The 26,051-nt window shown below is 40.1% G+C and overlaps 1 protein-coding gene across 2 annotated transcripts in view; it reads left to right on the forward strand.

The window, feature by feature from the left end:
* EXOC6B (exocyst complex component 6B) overlaps positions 1–26,051 on the forward strand; it is a 5,967,963-nt gene that overhangs the window by 5,673,563 nt on the left and 268,349 nt on the right. The gene's annotated exons all lie outside the window — the stretch shown is intronic.

Here is a 26,051-nt window from a genome sequence, read left to right on the forward strand (position 1 = left end):
CAGGTGCAGTGTAATTCATGCTTGGTATGTAATGAGCAAGTATCATTGCACAGCCATGTTTTTGTAGCTTCTTATCACTACAGATATGCAGAGGCAGACATATCGTGTGTGTGTGTGTGTGTGTGTGAGTGTGTGTGTTTGTGTCTGTCACAAATCCACATACATGCAGATGTCCGTCTGCATACATACACATGTATGGGTATGCATGTCTGTGTGTATTATATGGGGTAGTGTAGTTTTAGGGAATAAGTTGCACCACTCATCCTAAGTTACATAATTTAATTTTTCACACAAACCAAGCCACCATGTGTTCTGTTTATTTACTTTTTCTGCATTTTTTAAAGTATGAATTAGTGTTTCCAACTGATTTTTTTATGTGGGTGCAGTGATCTTCAGGTAGTTTATGCCATTTTGTATGAATGATGTGTCTCATGGGTGATTATCTTACGTGTTTCTGATGTGCATTTTAATCATTGCTATATTATTAATTTTTGGTACATTTTGGTAGCATACTGAGAGTTGTATTTGGAATTTTCAGTTTTATAGTTAGCTATGGTTTTAGTTTGTTCATAGTTTAGATAGAATAATTTCATAGTCTTCTGATTGTTATAGTTTAGTTGTGTTTTTAGTTTGTTTAATTATTGTTTACATTATTCAAATCTGTTCTTGTTTGCTTATAATGCTATTTTCTGATTGGTTAGTTGTAGGCAGTATTTCACTTTATTTTGTATTCCTTCATTTTGAATTTTTCCATTTTAGTAACAATTAATTTAATTTCTATGAGTTTTGATTTACCTTGCAGGGAGATTTAACTACTTACTTACCAATTTAGGGTGGGTAGTGTTATTCTGAGTACATTTTGTGTATGTGTTTTGCAAGTACAAAGTGTGAATTTGCCTTTTTATCTTGAAGTAAATGGGAGGTGTGGTCTGTATTTTTGCTAATATTTTATTTTGCTGTTTTTCTTTAAAACTAGGTCTAGACTTGGGTTTGGATAGTCATTTTAGGTGGGTTAAGGTATTTGGACGATTTGCGTTATTTTTTGTGTGTGTAAATTTTTACTTCAATTTTTAGCAAATAACATAAATATAGCAGTTTCAAAGGATTTTTAGTTGAACTTGATGTGCTGAGGAAGCAGATACATGCTTAATGACGTTCCAGGGATGTAGATAAGCTTTTGATGATGCAACAGAAATGTAAATAAATAGAAATAACTGCAAAGTACACCAGCGGGTTTTATAATACTATTTATCTCTGGTTCCATCTTTAGGAAAAACGAGTATATTACCATCTTTCTTATATCATTTAACTTTCACTTATACTGATTTAGGCTGAGTGATGATGATGCTCATTGACATATTCTGGCTTTTGGTACAGTACTCACCATTCTCAAAGTCAAATATTAAAAATCAAAATAGATTAATACAGTCATTCATTCTCGGATTAGTTGCTTAATTCTCTTCCTGGCCATGGTGAGTCTGAGTATATCCGGCAGTCTTTGGGTGTAGGTCAGAAAAACTTATCCTGTATATATTACCATTCTGGAGCGGAATGCATACACAGATACATATCTGCAGTCAGACACTCACTTTATAGCATGTATACCAGTAGGCAATTTGGAAGATTGTCAGTTCACCTGTATCTCTGAGATGTGGATGGAAACCATGGTACAGGCAAAAAAATACAGACAGAGGGAAGATATCCAAATTGTGCACAGAAGATATTCCACCTGAGAATTGAACTAGACACTCAATAGCTGTCATGCAGCAACACTAACTGCTTTGACACTGTACCACCCCTAAAACTTTATGTGGTGAGTACCACTGAATTTAGCACATTAGCTACACAAATTATCTTTTTTTTTCAAATCACATGTATTGGTTGGTATTTGTAAACTGGAAAAAAACTCAAACATCTGTTTTACTTGATTTACAAAGAAATGTGAACATCTTTAAAAATGAAATATGAAGACAGCACACTTCAGGTGAGAAAGGGTTTGCCATGCTTATGTCTATAAAATATGTTGTTACTTTCTTAATGGGCAGCAAAGAAATCTAGGAGTCTTTTCCTGCATTTTTTAGCAAACATCTCGAAGATCCTTAAAATATGATATCAGGTACCAAAAATGTAGATTAATGAATATGCGATTTTCTTTCTTTTTCATATATAGCTTGAAGTTTCTCTATAAATAAATAAGTAGCTATGATATTTCCTAAACCACTTGTCTTGTGTTTGATCCCAGGGTATTCCCATACAAGCAGAGAGATATAATAAATATCTCGTGTGTGCCTGTAGGGACGTGTCTCTTATACTTCCCATGAGATGTACTCTAGCAGTATTCGCACTAGGTGTCCAGGCTGTTACTATCTCATCTGACTCCACTCAGTGCAAAAGAGGAGGAGTCATGATTATTCGTTCAGGGGCAAATTAACAAAAATAAATTGCTGAAAGTCACTTTCAGCAGACCTGTTGTAAAGCATCCCCCTAACTTAAATATACCAGCTCCAAAGTTGCACACCAGTCAGAAAGTGCAACACCACATGTTCACTGAAAGTGGCTTTTAGTGATTAATAGGTTGATAAAATGATGGCATTATCAGATCTTAACAAATATACAATATCCCCGAAGAGAAGCAGAAAACAAACATCTTTAATTGATCAAGTGAAAAGCATGCATATCTGAGTCTCAGTACTTGTAAATGTTTCTTGAATGCATGTAATAAGAGAGTTAATTGCCTGTAAAATAATGATGTTATGTTGTCCTATCTCGCCTTCATTCTTACTGGTTGGGTTCGGATGCCGATCCTCGGCTCCAACTCAGTCACATACTATAGCTCCAAGTCTTTTACCTGGCACGTGGCTGAATAACTATACCATCATGCAGTGTGATTCCCCAGATCTCATTTGCTGCTCAATGAGTTTGGATGCTCTTCTCCTTGGCCGTGGCTAAGTTTTTTGAAAAACCTATATTTCTTGCATTTTCGCTAATTGTTTTGACTACAAGTAGACATAGATTCTTTAGATAGATAGTTTTCTCACTGCATGTGCTGTTTAATCTTGCTATACTGTGTTTGTTGCTTGGTTGACTGTTGTTGTAGTCGCAAAGCCTATTTCCTTCTATTTCATCAAGTACTTTAGTGTAGAAAGCTGTCTAGTGTGTATTTTCCTTGTGTGTGATTTTTGGCTCTTTTGAGTTAGAGAGCCAAGTACCTGTTTAAGTTAGAGGGTTTAAATGAATTTTTTGTTCCCCTGTTTATAGCTGGTAGGTCTGTTTAAGTTAGAGGGCCTAGTGCCCATTTAACTTAGAGGGCAGAGCTGTATTTTTCTTCCTGTTATATTCTTAAAATAGATGTGCTGTGTTTATTATTATTGTACGAAATGTCATATAAAATTCGACATTTCTGACTGCTCTACCACCTAAACAAGTGCTATCATGGGTCAAAAAAGGGGGAATGTTTGGCGTTTCAACATAATTGCATTGGCAATTATGCCATACTGGGGTTCTGCAGTGTGACATGGTGTGTTCGACAATTGGCCTTACGACCAAATCCATGCATACCTATATATATAGATATAGATATAGATATATATATGGTTTACCTTCAAAATGCTGAATGCTAAATTAGTCTAAACTCACATTGTCGAAATTATCAAATTTGCCCATTTCTGCACTGTAGTGCGATATCAGAGTTGGTATATTTAAGTAGGAGGTGTGGGGGGCACAACCCCCCACATGGGTGGTGCAGGGGGGCGTATTCGTCCTGCAAAATAGTAGAGGTGATCTCATTGCTTTTTCAATTAACTGATATTAGACATTTTGTTCATTCAATGTTTTGGGTTTAGATGTTATTTTTCAACCAAATGAACATTAGACATTATGGCATCCGACATTTTGAAGGTAAACCACATATATATATATATATATATATATATATATATATATATATATTGCATGTGATAGTTTTTCTACTTTTTGTATTTCTGTAGTTAGTGCTTTACATTTATGGCATTGGTAATTGTGCTTCCTTCTCATGATGTCTAAGGAAAGTAGAGAGAAGGAATCTAAGCCATCGGGCTTTAAAAAGTGTCAGAAATGCTCACAAAAAATGTCCCTAACTAATGGGCATAGTGTATGCACTTATTGTCTGGGGGCCATTTACCTGCAGGAGTCATGTACTTTTTGTCATTCTTTCAGTTCCCGTGTCTTGCAGGAAATGAAGAACAAGCTGATAGTCAGAGGGCTCCTAAAAACTCCTTTTGCCATAGCTTTAGAAAGCCAGAGTACCTCCTCTAAACCTAAGTCCCCCTCTTCAAGGGGTGACAAACCTACAAAGAGACCATCTTCCTCTTCCTCTTTCAGACAAATCAATCTCTTCGGCTCCACAGGGCTCGGAACCAAGAGAGATCATTGAATTGGACAAGTCAAGAACTTCGGCTCCACAGCTTTCGGAGCTGGTCCACTGAGTTATCACCGGTCTCCCCCTACCTTAAGATCTCCCATATTGGAGAGATCTCGTTCACCAACCCTTTCCTCCAGGTCTTCTGGGAGCTTTTTGGATGATGATGTGGATAGGGTGGTGCGCAGACCTCTGAAGTCACTGGCTCTGGCTAAATTGTTTTTAGCACCGACCCAATCAGTTCCGAAGCCAACTAAGACTCTCTCATTCATGACTTTTCCTCCTCCTAGCCAAGCTGGATCTTCTGAGCCGGAGTACCAAGTACGATTTATGTAAAACCTTCGGTCCCAAGAACCATCCAGGAGATTTCAGAACCATTGCCTGCTCCGACGTCTTCGAGGTGTCTAGGAGTCTAAGCTCTCCAGTCAGTTCTGGGGGGGACGCTCGGACCAGAGTCTCCTCGGTACCAAGCTTTCCTCTCTGGGCTTTGGCACGGGTGAGCTCGGCTTGTACATTCGGCTTGGATCTGGTATTGTTGGGGCCAGGGATTCTTTCTTCTACTTCAGAATGGGAGGCATCCCCGGAGCTGGGGGGACCTGCTTTCGAGCTGATGAGGAGAGTGCTGTCCCCTCCTACAGCTCTACACAAGGGTACTGGTAGTCTTCCCCCTAGGGCACCGGCATCTGTCTTGACTCCATCCCATCGTCAGGACAGTGGAGATTCAGGGTCTCAGGTAGCCTCATTGGGCGAGTCCCACTCTCCTGAGACCTCCCCAGAATACCCTTCTGAGGAGGTTCCTTGGAAGGAAGCATGCAAGAGGAAGCATCTGGACTCACCTGATGAGTCTGTCACCTCAGATACTGACCTCGATGAGTCAGAAGGGCCCCCATGGTTGCCCTCTGAAGATATCTCCTTTGCAGATATCTTAGAAATCCTGAAGCAGAGAGGTGGCTGTAAGTCCAATGATCCTTCTCATGAGGAGTCTGTATACTTTAAGGCCTTCGGATTTCAACCTTCATCCTCCTGGGTGTCTCCGCCTTTCGATGAACTGATGGAATTGGTTAGTCGAAAGGAGTGGGAGTCACCAGACACTATGGAACCGGTCCCTAGGAGACCAAATAAATTCATAACAGTTACAGCAGAAAAAGATTTTCTTACTAAAGGCATCCCTGTAGATGCTATGGTGGAGGCAGCAGCCACCAAGATGGAACTCTCTGAAATGTCCTCATCTGTCCACCTGCTGAAGAAGGAGTCTCGAACGATGGACAGATATGGGAAGTGAATTTTCTCGTCAGTGACTTTTACCCTTCATTCGCTGAACTACCTTACGCACTTCACTAGGCTACAAAGAGGTCTCTTGAAGGAGTTAGGAGATACTCTACAAGGTTCACTAGCTGCGGGAGTTTCAGACAAAGTGACCTCTCAGCTATCCACCTTAAATTCCATAGTTAACTCCTCCATGAGACTGATTTCCTATGCAGCAGATGGAGCGAGCAGGGCAACGGGTTCAGGAGTCCCCCTAAGGAGGCACTCCTGGATGCGCTTGTTTAATTTTGCAGAACCTTTTAAGTCTACCTTTGTCAATGCCCCTTTTGATGCTTCCTAACTCTTTGGACCCAAAGTCAAGGACACACTCACCAGATGCGAGCAGGAAGGGAAAACTCTCTGCTATTGGGGTGCATTTTTCCATCCCTTCCAGACCCTGTCCTAAGGGTCAGAAAGGGGGAAAGATGTAGTTTAAGAAATCCCAGGAAGTTTTTCAGAACACACGTGGTGAATCCTTCCCCAGGGGCAGTGGGGGAGGTAATAATGGTAGACACCGTCCACAAGGCAGAAGGGCTCCTCGAAGTCAGGGTGATCATTGTTCCTTTATCGGCCGTCCCTTTCAGTACTCCTGAAAGGAGGCCTATCTGTCCTACTCTGGAGACAGTCGGGGGGCAATTATATTTGTACCCAGAAGCCTGCCGAGACATCACAAAAGACAAGTGGGTACAAAGTGTAATATCCAGAGGTTATTCCATTCCCTTCTCCCTTCCCATCCCACAGCTCTGAAGGATCCCCCATGTTCCACCCAGTCTGAGAGCAAGCAAGTATAGAAATTCAAAAGTTGCTAGACAAAAGAGTCATCCATAGGCACCCGAAGCTATTAAACACTGGGGGGGGGGGGGGCAGAGAGTGACAGGGGCACTTAGTGAACTAAAAAGGGTAATCTTTTTATAACTATTTGATACCACAACATAGGTTCACTTGGAGGACATTTTAAACTTAGCCAATTCCCTTTTGGTGCTTGAATTAACATTTTCTGATTGGTCTTAGCTATCCCCATGGCTGATAATTGTACATTAGCCCTAGTGAGAACTGTGATCATACCATAGATAATTTGAGGGGGCCATGTAACGGATGCAGCATTTAGTAACTGCCTGTATCCATTAGTGGCATGAGGGGAAATCCTGGAGTACATTTTCTATTTCCCATCCTTAGATCCAAGTTGCATTTGAATATGGATGGATGAGCTTTGTTTTATTTTTATGGATAGTGTGTTCTGGAACAGTGGTAGCCTGTGTGATATATATCCATCTCTCCACAGCATTCAGTTTAGATACCTGAACTGAGTATTTCTGATGCCATTTGACTTGCTGATGTTCAGTAGGTCCATCTGTATTATGTCAGAGGATGCTTTGTATGCCAGACATGTCGCCTCTAACCACTCTGTAGGATACCGAGTATACTAATAAATCTTTGAGGTGGTCCATGCAAGACCTGTTGTTTAGGACTTGTATCCTTTTAGTAAGGTATCTCTGAAGGTATTCCAATTGTTGCATGGGGCTGGACAGATACATGCCAGAGTGGGCTTATACAAAATGATTGACATAATGAGAGCTTTGTAAAGGGGGACAACAACATCTCTAGATCTAGTCACAAGCAATTTGTTTATAAGCTGTGCAATATAGAAAGGCGTTCTTATGACTCTGGGCACATGTTGGTCAAAAGTTAGGTCACTGTACACACAAGTTCCCAAATGCCAAACAATTGGATCAGTTCTCTTAGGGCATTGTCATGATTTTGACACCAGTTATTATTTGGGACAAACTTTCCTGCATGATGGTTAAGTCATTTGGGGATTCAATAACTTCTCCTAGCTTGCAGTCATCTGAAACGTAGCTGGACAAAGCTCTTTGGTATTTCCTTTTACTTTTGAGATGTATATGCCAAACAGAAAAAGTGTCAGCACCGAACCCTGGAAGACTCCATTGGTGACTGGTCTCTTCCCCTGTTTTGATCTCCTGCGTCCTGTGAGCCAAGTTGGCAATGCAGCTGGTGATGTAAGTGTTTACTCCTACATTATTCATCTTCTGTACTACACCTGAGTAGGGGATTGTGTCGAAAGGCTTGGCCAGGTCAAGGTAATGTGGTGTGAACTGTTTTACCTTCATCCATTGCTTTGGTAACAAGAGTAAAGCTTAAAATTTGCCCATGATTTTGAGCTTTTCACACTTTCCTCTGGACTGTATTCAAACACATTTTAGGGCCATGCATACATGTATGCATTCCTTGATTCACCTTCCTGATTGTATTAAATTATATTCCTTGTATAATACAGCACACTTGTTAAACGTAAGTTAGAGCGCATCTTAAATTTGTTTAAATATTTTTCCAGTAGGCAATGAAACAAAAATGCATTAACCAAGAATGACAAAACTGTCCTATTCAGAACATTTCCATCATAAAGGTCTACTTCCACACACAACTGCATTTTAAATTTATTGTTTGAACATTTTTCCAGTAGGCAATGAAGCAAAATGCATGCACCAATAATGACAAAACTGCCCTATTCAGAACATTTCCATGATAACAGTCTACGTCTACACACAATATATAAATACAGAATCACAGTAGACTGTAAGCCATAGGCATGTTGCACAGCTTCTTGAACTTATTTTCAGTTGGTGGGGGCAAAAGGCCAAAAACCAGGGACACATTTTAAACGGTGTGTATATCATTTTGGAAAGTTACTTCCATAAAATGTTACCACTATGCATTTCACTGCCAGGTCTTGAACCCAGAACACTGTGCACTACAGTCAGAGCAACATACCACTAAGCTAAACCAGCAGTTTCTTGAAAGACAGGAACACAAACTTAAATGGCGATCATATCATTTAGTGAATTCAGTTCTCACTTCTCACCATAGCACTCAACCTCTTAGCGGAAAAATACAGAACAAAGCCAATAATGGGGGAATACAGCCCCAAAATAAGGGCACATTTCAAATACTGATTTTATAACCTTAGATAATTGCTAGAATAAAAGGTTTTGTTTTACCACTCCTGCAAACCAGAAAGAACAGAACAAAAATGTGAGGCATAAATTCACAAGTGATGGTGGCTAGGGACTTTAGGCTCTTTTTATCTGTACCCAAGGTACAGGGTTTGAGCCTGAGTACCTCTAGCCACCAGATTTATCCTGCTGGAGGCATTTACACACACACACACACACACACACAGACACACACACCCCTGGTAGCATTCTCCATTTCCGCTCCACTCTAGCTTAACTCCTGTCGTTCCTGCCCTACAGTCCAGAAGCAGCAAATCTGCTCCATTACATCATCTGAAATAAATCTCTTCTGTTTCTGCAGCAGCTTCTGAATATCCTGCTTGCAAAAAACAGCCGGAAACACGTGCACTGACGTCATCGCGGCAGTTGGGAGTCATGGAAAAGGAAAGGGATAGAGGTATGGATGATCTGCAAAAGTGGGGGGGGGCTCCCCTCCCCCCATGCTCTATGGTTCCAACGGCCATGTTATCATCCAGGAAGTCCCCACAGACCAAGTAGGATTCGGAACTTACTCAAGATTCTTTTTAGTGCCAAAAAAGAACAGGGGACTGGAGACCCATATTGGATCGCAGCAAACTAAATGGATCCGTAAAGAAGTCCAAGTTCTGAATGGTGACACTGCAGTCAATTCTTCCCTTTTTAGTGAAAGACGATTGGATGTGCTCAATAGACCTCCAAGATGCGTACTACCACATAAAAATGGACAGAGCATCAAGGAGTTACTTACGCTTCCGGCTGGGAGCCAGTCATTATCAGTTTCGAGCTCTGCCCTTTGGTCTCACTGCAGCCACCAGAGTGTTCACCAAATGTATGGCAGTAGTCACCGTTCACTTGAAACGGTTAGGAATCCAGGTGTTTCCGTATCTAGACGACTGCCACCACCAAGCATCTACTAAAATATTCCAGAGACAAGACCCTACAAATTTGTTCTCAGTTAGGTATAACAATAAACTTAGGGAAATCTGCCTTGTTAACATATTACCTTTATAGGAGCAGAGGTAGACACCATGATAACAAAATTACCAGCAGAAAGAGTTTTGGTACTCGGGCAACAAATTTCCAATCTCCTGCCAAAGACAAAAGTAACAGTGAAAACGGCCCTGAAAGTTCTATGGGCAATGGCATCAGCAATAACCTTAGTTCCATTAGCCAGGATTCACATGAGAATTCTTCAGTGGCTTCTCTTTTCTAAGTAGTCCCTACAAGAACTTCCCAGGTCCCACCAGATCAGAATTACACAGTCTTGCAAGAACGATTTAAGATGGTGGTTCCTCTCCAGTCATGTTACATCAGGCCGACTCTTTACCCCTCAACAACCTCTGGTGACAGTGACCACGGATGCCTCCCAGATGGGGGGGGGGGCATTATCTGGGGAGGACAGTCCAAGGCACTTGGCAGGATCACGAGACCCATTTACACATCAGTGTCCTAGAGATGAGAGCAGTGCTCTTGGTGTTGCAAGCACCTCAGGACTCTCTTCCACTAGGACAAATTGCAATTCAGTCAGACAATATGTCGGTGGTTTGGTACATAAACAAACAAGGAGGAACTAAATCTTATCCCCTTTGCCGAGAAGCACTCAGAGTATGGCAGTGGGCAATCTCTTTCCAATGTTTTCTGATAGCAACACACATCCCGGGGCAATCCAGAGTGATAGCAGACAGGCTAAGCAGAGTGATTCTGATGCCCCAAGAGTGGTCTCTAAAGAGAGAGAGAGTGGAAAGGATATTCTGGAAACGGGGTCAGTCTTGCTGCAACCTATTTGCCACTTACATGAATGCTAAATGCAGCAGCTATTTTGCCCTAATCCCCCCTCTGGGGGAGTCACCCAGGGATGTTCCTGTTCAAGATTGGCCCTCAGGACTACTGTATGCATTTTCTCTATTCCTCCCAATACCATAAGTCATTCAGAAAGCTTACTCGTTGGGAAACAGGATGATACTCATTGCTCCATACTGGCCTCATCAGATTTGGTTTCCCTTCCTCTGGCCACAACCGTGGATGCTGGACCTAGTTCCAGACCTTCTCATGCATGTGTCGGGAACCCTCCACCCTCCCTCCAAACTATCAATTTGACAGCATGGCTGCTCCAGTTCCCAACTTAGTCAGGCTTCACAGTTTTACACCAGTAGTTAAACACATCCTGGTACCTTGCACAAAGCTACAACTAGGAAGCTCTATTCTAGCAAATGGAAAAGGTTCTCACTCTGTGCTCAGAGTAAAAATATTGCTTCCTTTTCTGCTCGGATCTCTTCTGTTCTTGAGTTCTTATTGGAGCTTTTTCAACAAGGTTCAACTGCAGCTACTATCAAGGTGCAATTAGCTGCAATTTCTAATTTTCGTATAGGAGATGGAACTTCTAACTTGATGTCACACAGATTATGTAAAGCCTTTCTAAAGGGTAGCTCTTTATTAAGACCCCCCCCCCCATTAAAGAACCACTCTTGCCATTTGACTTGAATTTTGTTCTAACATATCTGACCTTGCCCCTTTTGAACCCTCATCATCTTGTGACCTCAAATTTCTGTCTTGGAAAACAATTTTCTTAGTTGCTATTACCTCTGCAAGAAGAGTCTCGGAACTGCAAGCTTTATCAGTCTAACTTCCTTATTTAATCTTCCATAAGGATAGGGTATCTCTCCGGACAAACCCATCATTTTTACCTAAGGTGTGTTCACAACATAACTTAAACCAATCTTTTGAGCTGCCAGTGTTTTTCCCTAATCATGGCAACAAGGCAGAATACAAGTTACATCAGTTAGATGTGAATAGACAACTTTGCTTCTATTTACATAGAACCAAAGATTTCGGGAAGTCTGATCAATTGTTTGTTTCATTTCAGAAGTCAGAAAAGGCATGCCAGTTTCTTAAATTTCACTCTCAAACTGGCTCTCAAATTGTATTACCTTTATTTACAATTCTAATAACAACTACCTTTCAAAGTCAAAGGTCACTCTACTAGGGCTATGGCAATGTCATTTGCTTACCAGGCTAAACTGTCAATGGATAATATTTGTGCTGCTGCTACGTGGGCAACACCTCACACATTTATCACTCATTACAAAGTGGATTTGACCTCCAAGGACAGGGCTCCATTCTTTGGTTCCACTGTGCTGAAAAGTGTACTCCCATGAGCCACTCTGGAAATACTGTGCTAGGGACGCTGTCCCAACCTGTAAGAATGAAGGCGAGATAGGACAACATAACATAAAGAAGTTATGTACTCACCATAACGTTCCATGTTTGTTGTCCATCTCGCCATTCATTCTTACGATCCCTCCCACCTTCCCCCTGCCTCAGACTCCTAGAGAACCTGGAGGATTTCTTCCTTCCTTAGGTATGAAAAAGGTCAGCAAAAGCAGTGTGTGTGTGTGTTTGTGTGTGTGTGGGGGGGGGGGGTCTTTGAAGTCATACAATCATTGGTGCTGGATTGGCAGGTTTGGGGCAACTTTAAAAGCTGTGTCTTGTTTCTCTAGGGCATGATTCCAGTTCACACATCTTTCTTATCACTGGTGTTATAATATCTTTTTCCTGGAAATGCAGGTTATCACTGGTTCTTTAGAATTCTTTAATTCATTCAAGTTTACAGTACCTTTTTTGTATACTTCAGGTTAACACTTATACTTACTTAAGGCATCCAAACACTTTTAGGGATTGACTTCCTTAATTAAGTGACTTGCTAATTAGCAATAGTATTAGAAAAAGCAAGGTGTAAGGGACAAAATGACACTAAGGTATTAGACTGGAATATCCTGCATTGGAAATAGTAATCACTTTTTGTCACTTGTTAATTTTTTTCATATTTACATTCATGTATTCAAAACTGAGAGACCTACATGTAATTGAAGGCCATAGTGGGAGACAAACAAATATATTGTCAGTATCCCTTTATAATACATAATAGTGGGGATATTGCTGTTTGTTTTCTAGTAATTGTGAAGAAATGCACTATTGACATATATTGTTATAATTGCCAAACCCAAGTGATTATAAACTATTGCATAAGATCAAGTGAAACGTTAGATTACATTGAAGAAAACAATTATTGATATTTGTACTATGAGCTGTATATCTTGAGAGATGTTCAGAATTGTTTATATTGCTACTTATGTAGGTAAGCAAAATATTTTATATGTTTATAAAAATCTTAATAAACACACACAAGAATTTCTTGCTGTTATGTGAAGCTCATGTTTGATTAACAAACATGTTCTGACAATATAGACACATAGGTTGCTGAGTTTCAGACGTATAAGAATTTATTTGTGAAACTTTAGTGAAAATGTTTTTTCAGGGTTTTTGTGCGTTGTAATGTTGATGTAGTGACTGAATGCACTGACTGCTGTTATTGAAAAGAATTTCTACTGATGGCATAGGTTAATGTACCTTTTCAATAGCTTTTATTGTTCAAAAAATCTACATTTGTTTGTCTTATGCTTTTTAACTTGATTTTTTCCAGAAACTGCTCTGCAACACATAGACGTGTAGGCTGCTAGGTGTGTGACATTCCACAGCTCAGTGGTGTTGATGAGTTAGTGTGGTAACAAAATTACCTGGATCATCAGTCAAACAGATTCATTCATGCATAACTGAAATAGCTTTTTTATATAACTGCTGAAATTTAAATCAAACAATAAAAAAAGTCTTTCGGCTTTTCCCGGATAGGGGTCGCAACAACGGAACTCTGGTCTGCTAATGATTGGCAGTAGATTTTTATGGTGCTGAGTTGCCAGCCCGACACCCAACATTCAAGGAAGGCACACCCATTCACGCATGCACCTACCTGCATGTTTTTAGACATCGCTCGACCACGGTGAGGACATGCAGACTCCACACAGAAGGAGCTCCAGCCGAGAATCGAATTGGAGAACCTCTTGCTTTGAGATGACAATGCTAACCGCTGCACCACCGCGGCCTACAACAATGCACTATGTAATTAATAGCAATTTGTAGAAACAAAGTGCAATCTCTCTCAATTTTTAGAAGAAGAAGCTGCATCTAATACTTTCATAAACCTGCAGTTTTCACTCATAAAACATATCAGGTTTTATAACTTCCAGTTTCTGCTTAAGTGAGGTCATCACTCTGAATACTACCTTGGCTGCCATTTTTTTCCTAACAGTACAGAAAGCCCAATTCTAAAACACTTTCACTCAATCTAAGTGATCAGTTACACTGAGAGCAGGTCTTTTGGAGTAAGGCCCCCAGGGTAAGCCAATTTTTTATATAGGTAAGCCTTACACCAAAGTAAGTCACATACACTGAGATAACGTCTTTCAGAATCAGGGCAGATTTACATTGACAGCAACTCTTTTGGAATCTGGCGTTGTGTCCTTGTTGATGTTTCTCAGAACTACACTTAGAAAATAAATGTGGCATTGCTTAACAAAAGTACATTTTTGTCCCCATTTTCAGTTTCACAAAGTATATCAGTATTTGCCAGTGTGTTTCATTTTCGTCAAATGAGAAGTAGTAAGATTACAGGCCGTCCAGATTTTTTACAGTGCCGCCATCATATGGAAGTAAGGAGAATCACCTGGTTTGCACATGTTTTAGTACGAACTGATCTACAATTTCACACAATTCAAAGAATTTTTTGAGATCATTATTTTTGTAGCAGGTCCTGAAGCTAAGATTTTCAGGACAAATGCCTCTGCATTTTATGTGAACTTTATTGCTGCCATCTGTGCAAAATTATATATGATTTGGAGCGGTTTGCTTTTTGCAGGAAGGAGCAGTTGTTTTAACTCTTGTATATACTGTGACTGCTTGCCATAGGTAATAGTAGCATATGCAGAAAGTGAAGTCTTTTGGCAGAAAATGTTTCTGTGAAATGGGTTAAATTTACTCAATAATGGTTGCAGTAGATGGATCGCAGTCTTCACTGAAGTCAAGTAGAGCGCTTACTATTTCTATCTTGTCTTAAAAAAGCTCATTATCAGTGGGAACTGTTTCTCCATTATTAGATGCATTATGAAGAAATTGTAGACAATATTCCTGAAACTTGTAGAGCTGCCAAGAGGTGTTCGAGAGAATGCGCTTCCAGGACTTTTCTCCAGATTCTGAGTCAACAAGCTTCTTGCTGAAAAGCTTTAGCCTACAATCCAAAGAATCATGGCATTAATTCAGCTGCATTCCATGAAAAATACTCTGGCTGCATTTATTGGCAGTGCAAAAATGATAAATCCTGAATACTCTGGTCAAAGATGACTCTGTTAGGTTGATGGTTGCAGACAAAGATGTAGAGTTGGTTATTTTGGATAACTGTTATACTGAAAAAGGCACCACTGTTATTTAATGACACTAATTATAAAATGGTCACTGTGTGATGTACTGTACAGATAAAGGCATGTATGCAGTTTTATATAGGAATGGTAAACTGAGGTTTTGGTTAATGAGAATATGCCTCATGTTTTGAAAGATTTGTATCCCATTATGAGTTTTGTTTTTGGAGTTCCAAAAATAGACCAAGAGTCTGGCGACCCCATCCCCATGACCCATTGTATCAAGTGAGAGGGCAGAAATACAGATGCTAGTAATTTGTTTAGAAAATGTGATGAAGGATACAGTAACTTTATGTCCTTGTTATGTAAGGGGATTCATTTGACTTGATTTATAAGCTTAGAAACATTGCCTTGCATGACTCGGATTTCTTTATCACTGTTGATTTGTAATTGCGTTCTAAAACTACAAGATTAAATACTGAACGAGTATAGTTAGCATTCCCTTTCTGAGGCAAGAGTAAGCACTGAAATGTTAGGTATGGCATAAGCATTAATGGTTTGAAGGATTTATTTTTTCAAAGAAGGAGGGGATGGCTCTGGGTGCTGCAGTGGTGTCCAGGTGTACTATAACCTAGTTTGAGTTGATGAACAACAATATTTACATAGGTCTAGACATTGGAATGACATAAAATTACATTAGATACTTAATATATTTTTAATATGAAAATATATGCTGTAACATTTGATTTTTTTATGTTGTACATCAGTGTGAAAACTGATTTCTTTTTTGAGATTTGTTTCTATATATGAGCCAAAAGAAATAATTTTTTTTCAATCTTAAATTATGTAAGACAGAAAAATGTAGAACAAGGTTGCACAAATTACAAGTTATGCGTAATAGTCTTAATCTTGCAAGTAAGCAACCTATTTGGCTGAACAAAATAGTATTATTAAAGGCCAGGCCATTCAAGTGAGCAGGCCTACTGAAGTGTATAAAACATACGGCAAAGAGAATAGTATCTGTACATTAGATTTTCAGAAAAAGGGTATCCCCAACTGGTAGTAGTGATCCAGAAAATATCTGAGATGTCTAGTAGTGGGTTCACCAAATATAAATCATACAGTCTGAGTGTTAGACCAATTTAGGCAATAGAAACAGATGCTTTAAATGCCTGTTGTACATGATATAGAAGGGCATAGTCTAAACTGTCATAGTAAGAGCATGAAAATGTACTGCAGTGTCTGCATGCAAGGCACTATACTGGAGCTAATTTGTAGCCATGTACTAGTAATCAGTAGCTTAGCAGTGGTGGGGTGAAGGGGCAGCTGCCCCGGTGCAAAGTTTTAAGGGGCTTAATTGAGAGTTCCTGCATTCTTTAATTTTTTTTGCTGTACCAAAATGCTGGTACAGACAGACACTTCAGTTCAGTGCTTCCTACATCAGCTTGCTACAGTTTAAACAAAGTAGTAAAGTTTGTTTTTGTGTGTGCGTGTGTGTATGTCTATCTGTTGGGAGCTGATGGGTACAAAAGCTGGAGTCCCTTTTCTCTCTCTATCACTCTCTTCACATTAAAGGTGGAGATGGATTTCACTGCTATAGGAAGCTGATTTGCAGATTAATACAAGATTACCAGTCAGCTTTCTAGCGTTAAAGCCAAGGCTGATTGGTAGAAAGCTGAAGTCCACATGAAGAGCGGAGGGGTGGGATGCTACTTCAGGAACTGGCACCAGGCGCTAGACGAGCTAGCTACATCTTTGCTACTAATTATGAATATATGTCAGTATTTCCATATGTACAATAATATTCTGAAAACTGACTTACAAGCTACTGCATGACATCAGGTGAAACTTTAGATAACGGTGAAGAAACCTATCATCGATTATTGCAATGTAAGCTGTACAGCTTGAGGAGTATTGAATGTTATTTATATGGTTAATTATTATCTGAATAAAACAAAACTTAGAAATTTATTGCTGTGTGAAAACTTTTGTCTGGCTGAACATAAACATTGTTCAAGTTCTAAGATATGAAAAATTGTTTGTGAAAGTTTAGAAAAAATATAACTCGGCACTTTTTTACACTATATTACAATACAGAGAATCCTGATCATGTCTCCAATCATACCCGACTTGTGTTTGAACCATAGATGCCAAGAAGTCCACCATGATACTGACACTTGAGGGGTAAATCTTGGCGTCTAAGTCAAGAACATGTAATAGGGTCATGGTTGGTGAGACTTGGTTATAATTCTTTGCAGTACATGAAGCTTTATCTGCTCCATGTACTGCTAGTTACAGAAAAAAGTGTAAGAGTGTGACGTGTTTTACAGGTTTTCAAAACCATTGAAAACTAGTAAAGCTGTTCAGTGCTGTTGAACACACATCAGATAGAAATGAAATGCCCCTCTGAAGAAAAGAGAGCTTTGAAAGTTGCTACAGTCTTCGTTCTGCCATATTTTGTTTTATAAGTGTAGCAGAATTAACTTCTAACAGCTTTTAAGAGATGTTTTACCTTCTGCCACTGTTCTTTGACCGTTCATACTGTACCCTGTTCATCCCTAGCACGAGACTTGATTGTAACAGTGCATAGGATTGCTTAAAAGCTTGTTAAGTACTTTTCTGATATATTTTCCCCATTATCAGAGAGCAATTGTGGTGCTTCATGCACTACATTATGTAAAGAGTGTGACTGCGCAATTTTCATTGTAAATAGGACATTTTGTAGAACAACATTGCTGTTTGCATTTTTAATTGCAGTTACTGTTCATAAATTATTTGCATTTGTTTTGGTTCCGTTTTTTAACTTGATCTTTACTTTAGCAAAAGCTCTAAGAATGAAAGAAAGAGTCAGGAGAAGGGTACAAAAAAATGTCCACAGCATTGGATATACCATGGAACCCAGTGAAGACTGTCATCAAAAAGTGGAGAAAGTATGGGACAACAGTGACTTTGCAAAGAACTGGAAGTCCCTCCAAAATTGATGAAAAGACGAGACGAAAACTGGTCAGGGAGGCTGCCCAAGAGACCTATAGCAACACTGAAAAGGAGCTGCAGGAATTTCTGGCAAGTACTGGTTGCGTACTACATGTGACAAGAATCTCCCTTATTTTCCATATGTCTGGGCTATGGGCTAGGGTTGCAAGATGGAAGCCTTTTCTTACACAGAAAAATATCCAGGCCCAGCTAAAATTTCCAAAACAATACATCAAGTCTCTCAAAAGCATGTGGGAAAATGTGTTATGGTTTGATGAGACCAAGGTTGAACTTTCTGGCCACAATTCTAAAAGGTACGTTTGGCGCAAAAACAACACTTTGCATCACCAAAAGAACACCATGCCCACAGTGAAGCATAATGGTGGCAGTATCATGCTTTGGGGTTGCTTTTCTTCAGCTGGAACTGGGGCTTTAGTCAAGGTGGAGGGAATTATGAACAGTTCCAAATACCAGTCACTTTTGGCTCAAAACCTTCAGGTGTCTGCTAGAAAGCTGAAGATGAAGAGGAATTTCACCTTTCAACATGACAATGACCCCAGGCATACATCCAAATCAACAGAAGAATGGCTTCACCAAAAGAAAATTAAAGTTTTGGAATAGCCCAGACCTAAATCCAATAGAAAATCTGTAGGGTGACCTAAAGAGGGCTGTGCACAAGAGATGCCCTCACAATCTGACAGAATTGAAGTGCTTTTGCAAGGAAGAATGGGCAAATATTGCCAAGTCAAGATGTGCCATGCTGATAGACTCCTACCCAAGAAGACTGAATGTTGCAATTAAATCAAAAGGTGCTTCAGCAAAGTATTAGTTTAAGGGTGTGCACACTTATGCAACAAGCTTATTGTATATTTTTTTATATTTTTCCCCTGACAGGTTTGTTTGTTTTTTTTCAGTTGAATTGTGCAGGTTATAGGTCACATTAAAGGTGGGAAAAGTTTTGAAATTATTTATTGTGGTCTCATTTTTTTATGTCACAAAAACTTGGTATTTTAACGGGGGTGTGTATACTTTTTATATCCACTGTAAGCTCCTTTTTCTTCTCACGCTGAGTTCACTTTCTGCAAGAATTAGTGCTGATTGCCCATCCTTTTACACTGTTGTGTGTTTGTACATTCCAGATGTCTAATAAGAACCCTGTTCACTGTCTTATTGAAGTTGCTCACCTACCACTTCGAGATGGCATGCATAAATAATAATGATTGTATAAATTTCGCCAGAATCAGTTCTCTTGTTTTGGGACACTGATGGATAACTCCTTCACCAATGTTTCATGATAAAAGTGAAAATCATCATCATATTCATACCTCTTTTTCCCATTTTATGCATTGGGTCACAGTGTTGCATCAACTGTACCCAGCCCTCTGGATTAATTGCCAATCTTCTACCTTCTTTGACAGTCATGCCTGACTGTTGCAGGTCTTCTCTCACACAATCCATCCATATCTTGGATCGATGCCCTCATTTTCTCTTACCTACTTTCTGTCTGTCTCAAATGTTCTTTGCCCCAGTTATCTTCTACTTTCCTGTGCATGTCTCTGAACTACCATAATCTATTCTGTTTGACCTCTGCAGTTGGAGATACTTGGGCTTCTGCTCTGATGTCCTCATTTCTTTGTCTTTCTCCCAGTATGCATCGTAACCACCCATGTCCAGCACTTCATTTCCATCACCAATATCTTCCTCAACTGCTCTGCCTTTACTTCCCATGTTTCTATGCCATACAGCAGTACTAGTCACACCATTATTTTGCACATATTGTTTTTCAGCTTCTTTGACATTCATCTGCCACACATTACCATGACACTCTTTGCCATTTGGCTGCATCTCTCTGATTCTAGCTGTGACCTCCTCATTTGTACTTTTCTTCTCCTCAACCACCCCTCCAAGATACATGAAGCTGTTCTACTGTTTCCCTTCTATCTCAGGTTTCAGCATCCTCCATCATCTCCCATTTGCTGCCATGACAACTGTCTTATCTGTACACCATTTCCCCCTGCATATTTTCACTTTTGTACTGCATTCCCTAGCATTTATAGGTTCATAGCTGTTTATGAGGCTAATCACCACAAGGTCAAAGCCTAGCCATGCAACTCAAGTCTCTGACAAGTTCTGATAGTATTGATAAGTGTAAGCAGGGACATGGGAGATGAAACATTTACAAGCAGGGGCCTGGGAGATTAACCATTTACAGGCTGTCTATGTCCATTGCAGACACAGATGGCAAACCAGAGATGAATTTCCTGTTCCCCATCCAGTTGTTCAAGTTACATCTGAATTGGATTAGGGAGGATCTCTGCTTCACATGGATGGGGACACTTACAGAGAAAGGGTAGTCTCTGGGATACATACCTGTCTTTCCAGCAGGTCTTATTTATATCACAGACTAGGTGTAAATATTTAGAATGGGAAATTCTGGTGTTGCTTGTTTTGTGGATATGCAGGAGGTCCATCAGAGTGGGGTCGGACAATGCCTTTTATGTCAGGCATAGACCTACCTTCAGCAGCTTGTAGGAGGCAGAATACAGGGATTGGGCCTTGAGGCAGTCTGCACAGGACATGTTACTTATGCTCTATATTGTTATAGTGAGGCATTGTACTCGATGGTAGGCCTGATGAATACCGAATACAGTGAAATAATGACTTCCTCGGACTTTAGATGTCATACCTTTGTTTACAAGTTGGACAACATAGAAAGATTTCCTCAGTGCTGTAGACAGGTGCGTCAGTCAAAGGCTATATTATTGTCTATGTGTGTCTCTAAGTCCCTGAGTACTGGGTCAACTCATAGGTGTGTGTTATCATTCTGATACTTACCAGGGGTAGATGGCTTCCTGAAGGATACTATTCTGTATTTCTTGGCATTTAGTTTTAGTCCATGCCTCTGAGACCAGTTGTTTGTCTGTGTCAGCCCTTCCTGGAGAACATTTGTGTCAGTGGGGGATTCAATGACAGGTTGAAATTTACAGTCATCTGCAAATTTAGTCAGCCAGAGGCCACTAATATTGATCTTGACTTCAGAGAAGTTAATGCCAAAAAGGAACGATCACAGGACTGATCCTTAAGGGACTCGGCTTGTGATTGACCTCTTTGTAGAGGTGGACTCCCCGATTCTAACTTCCTAGGTCCTGTCTATGAGCCAGCTGGCTATCCATTGGGTGACATAAGGGTTTATACCTAAGCTCCTGAGTTTGTCAACAATGTCCGAGTTGGGTATTGTAAAAAATGCCTTGGCCAGATAAAGGTAGGCATTGTAAACCATTTTACCCTCATCCATTGGTTTGTTGACCTTATCAAAGAAGTCCACCAGGTTGAGTAGGCATGGCCTGCCCTTGATGAAACCAAACTAGGTTGGATTCAGTGTCTAGAGATTTCCTGTGTCATTATTGATCACTTACATGATAATTCTTGCCATGTCTTTGCATATGAGACTAGTGAGACCTATGAGTCTGTAGTTTCCAGGTTCTGTAGATGGCCTACCCTTATGCAGAGGGATGACTGCTGCTGTTCTCCATTCATGAGGCACAAAGACTTGTTTGGAGGCTACAGTTAAATAGCAATTCTGAAGGGCCTGATAGGTCGCACTTCATGCTATTTAGAAGGCATCCTGGGATATTGTATGGGTCCATCGATGCAGTGTTGTTGGCCTTAGAGAGAACATTGAGGACATGTTCCTAGTGATAGCAGGGCGAGTTGTATTTAATGTTATTTCCTGAGGAAAGGCAGAGAGGGGTAAAGTTGGAGCTGAATTTTGTGGCCAGTAGGTTTGCTATATCTTCTTGCCCAGTATAGGTGACTCCATTAACACTGAGCTCTGCATGCAATTGTGTATTGCCTTTGAGGTTGTGGACATAGCTAAATAATGTTTTGTAGTTGCCCTCAGCCTGGGAGGCCAAAATTGCCTCATATTTGGTGTTAGTAGACTTTATTTGTCCTCTGAGTTATTTGTTTAGTTTGATGAGAGTGCCTTTATCCTGTTGGGTGCTGCACCTCTTAATTTTTGCCATGATTTTCTTCCCCCTGTTATACAGCCTATTGATCATGTAATTATACCAGGGTGACTTGTTTTTTTGAATTAGTTGTCTACTTAATTCTGGTGGGTACAGCTGCCACTGTGCAGTTATTAACATGGTTGTATAGGGTTCCGCTAAACAGGCCCACTTAGGCAGCAGTGTTCTCAGTGTTTATGGGGCTTGAATTTTGCCTAGTTATCATGTAATAGCAGGAAGTTAACCTTAGAGTAGTTCCTGAATATTTCAGGGTATTACATCAAAGGAGACCATTTTTATAACTGCCACAGTGGTGCAGCGATAGCGGTGTTACCTCACAGCAAGAGGTTCTCCCGTTCGATTCTCGGCTGGAGTGCGGGGAGTGCCTTCTGTGTGGAGTCTGCATATCCTCCCCGTGGTTGGGTGGGCATTCGAAAGACATGCGTAAATGGGCGTGCCTTCGTTGAAGGTTGAACGTCGAGCTGGCACCTAGGCGTTCGTGAAAATCTACTGCCAATCATTAGCGGACCAGAGTTCCGCTGTGGTGACCCCTAACCGGGAAAAGCCGAAATATGACAACAACAACTTCAAAGGAGACCATTTTGTAGAATAATGACAATACCAGAGAAGGCATTACTCTTGGGGTGTGCAGCACTCTCCAGTATTAGTGAGGACCAGATCCAGTATGTTTGCACCCTTGTTTGTTGTATTGACAGTCTGGTCCAGGAAGTTTGTGTTTATAAAATCCAGGAATCTCTGTACCTGTAAGTTTGGTGTCATATATAATTACCAATTATTAACGAGGTAATTAAAGTTGGCCATGAATATGGTATTTGGTGGGATGGTAAGTGTTTCCAATAAGTTTGAATACATGGTATGGGTTTCCTTGATCATATACAGGGACCTATAACTTGAAAGAAGTAGTATTGGATTTTGCCTATGGTGATTTGAACGTGGAGAACCTCAAGTGCATTGTCCTGTTTGACCAGTCTTTACATACATTTATTTTTCATGTGAATCAAGACATCTCCGCCTTTAGTCCCTGTATGTGTAGTAGCTGGTGTAAGTGTGTGGAAGGCATTATAATCTTGGATTTTCGATGTGCTGTTCTTGGCTTTAAGCCATGTCTCAGTGACTACACAGACGTCAGCAATACAAAATACAAGAAAGCAAAAACAAACTAACCTTTCCTTCACAGCAAGTTGTGGCACTGTCTGGGTGAGCTTTTCCAGTCAAGCCTTAAAATGTTTTATTTTACCCCTTAAAAAGAAGGTTTAGTTCTTAGCTCCACCCTCAGTTCATAGGCAATTAACATTAATTGAGCTGTTCTGATATATCTCTGACTTAAAGACACACAGCTGTGGTCTCTTTCCTAGTTTAAAGAAAATAAATCACAATATACAAAATAGAAGACGGCATTGAAGCAATACAAAATACAAGAAATCAAAAACAAACTAACCTTTCCCTCACTACAAGTTGTGTCAGTCTGGATGAGCTTTTCCAATAAAGCCCTTGTTCAGAGTCAGCTTGTAATGCAGCATCTTCTGCATAGAGCAGCTTTGTTGATCTGTCCCCTCTAACTTGTTTTGTAATATAGTCCAGTATAGACAGCAGTGGCCTTGCATCTGAACCCTGATGCACCCCCCACTCCCACTCTGCAGTTCAAATGCTGTTCATACTTTTGTCATTGGGTCCACATATATAGCCTTCATTAATTCTACAAATGTTTCGGGGACTTTGATCCATCACAGGACTACCCAGATCAGCTTTTTTGGAACCTTGTAAAGTAAGCGAAAAGTTTAGTTTTTTATTATATTTTGCCTTTAAAAAAAGCCAACGGTCTTGGCACCCCACTTAATGATTTTGGTGACGGTTTGACTGTACATGAAAGGTTCCATTACCAGAAATTGAGGGATGCCAAATCCACTAGTGATCCAGTGAGTCAAATGGGGAAAATTATTTTCTTGAGTTGGTGGAAAAAAACAGTCCATTGTTACCTTTTACTTCCCAGTCATCCCTCCAAGTGGAGTCTGACTATACCTTGGTACTTATAACTTAGAGGGTCAAGATTTCTACCATTCTTTAACTAAAGGTGTGTCTTTATATACTTGGCACTAAAATAGAAACTGTAGAAAACATAAATGTATTTTAATGTTTTCCATGAGACTTTTGAACGTGTTCTATCTTTTCAGCCTTCCATCTAGTACCCCATCTTCTTACTGTTATTGCACCATTCTGTTTGCAGAAGTGATTGTGACATCAACTCCAGAATTACCTTTTTAGGATTAAATTGAACAGTGACAGTGCTCCATTTTACTTAGCCACATTTTGTAGTCAAAAAACTTTTTTTCATAAACTCTTCATATATTGTCATATTCAAAGGTTTTAGTCTAACCACTTCTGTCTTTAATATTCTAATTTAAAGTATTTGATATTGTGATGCCCACCACTGCTGCCAATATGTGATGGCCTCCAATATGTATCATCCCCATGCTGCGCCAGTAATCAAGGAGACTGAATCCTCACCAGTGACACTGGAGAGGGACTTGCACTTGGAATACAAATAGATGCAGACCTATCTGCATCAAGTACAGTTTCCCCTTAAGAGCACACAGGAAACACACTCAGCCCAGGGTCTGGATCTCTCTCTATTTGTCTCCCTACAGGTCCACAGTAAGACTCCCCACTGGTACAGCTGTAGGGTTAGGTCCTCAGCTGAGTGTCCAAGCCAAGTCTTCCAGCACCCTGTCTGTAAACCCAGTGCTTTGTGTCCCTACCCCAAGTAGCTGACACGCACACACTTTACGATTTAATTTTCACACACACAAACCTTTGTAAGGCTGGGACAGATTACTGCTCTACCAGCTTTGCCCAGACTTTAAAGTAGTTATCACTGCCACCAGTCAGTTCTAAAAGGCCCTTAACAAATGGTGTCCAGTTATATTGTGTAGTATTAATACTAATACAAATAGTAGTAGTTCACCAAGATGGCTAGGCCTTCTGGAATGGCCCACACAGTGTCACCAAATAAATATAAGAACACTCAAAGGTTATGTACTTTCTACAAGGATCAGCCACAATAAATGTTTTAAATATATTTAATAATAAATAATAAAAGTACATGAAAATACTTAGTATATATTCACAGTAAATCACAGACTTCAGATGACAGGAACTTTTGAAAAGAACATTGATGGACAGACTCAGACAAATAAAGAAAAGCAGTATTTAAACTAAGCTTCACTATATTCCTGACTCAATTTAAAAGAATTTTACTGTTCCCAAGTTATATTACTTACTACAGCAAGGCAAGATGCTGTGGGTGGGGGTCCTTTTAGTCAGGCTTCCAAAACAGAATACTCAGTACTCTGAAATTTCTCTTTGTAATATCTAAAATATATATTCCAAGAGGGCTGGCCGAATGACCTAATCTGGTCACCTGACTCTAGGTACCCACAATATTTCCCTTTGAAGCTGAGACAGGAAGTTAGCACAGATGGCTACAGTACACATCCAGCTGTTTATGGCAGTGTCTGGGGCCTCCCCTCTTTTCACTGAGCTAATAGACAAAGGCTCTCTCCCAGACCCAGTGTCTCCAGCCCTATTGAGTACTCTGTGGTGCCTTTTAAGGGTTTAGCAGCTCATTTACATTTCCCTTATATTTCTTAAAGTTAAGCTCTGCTGTGCCAGTATCCTGTATTAAAACATATACGTATATATCACTATTTTATCGCACCTCAATAACTATTACACCTTTCCCAGAAACCATGCCATCCTTTAACAATCTGGAAACAGTCATAGCAGTACTACAAAAAAATGAGAATAAACAGATTTGCATCACTTCCATATTTATTCCACCGGGGAAAAATATCCCCACCCTTGAAGATTTCCTATCCTGGACAACACACAGTATATCCTCTGAAACTATAATGCCAGGGGATGCAAACATAAATTGGCAAAACCTAGAATTAAACTCCCCAAGAAATAGCATTAATCTCTACAAATACACGTGCCTCACCAGAGTACAAAATAAACAATCCTCAACTGGATCCTTGTATCACATCCACACAAATTCACTAACTCAGGCTCCTTCCCTGATTCCCTGAGTGATCAT

The sequence above is a fragment of the Protopterus annectens genome, chromosome 2.part2 (genome assembly GCF_019279795.1).
Source record: "Protopterus annectens isolate FY-2018-M chromosome 2.part2, PAN1.0, whole genome shotgun sequence".
Taxonomy (NCBI): Eukaryota; Metazoa; Chordata; order Ceratodontiformes; family Protopteridae; genus Protopterus; species Protopterus annectens.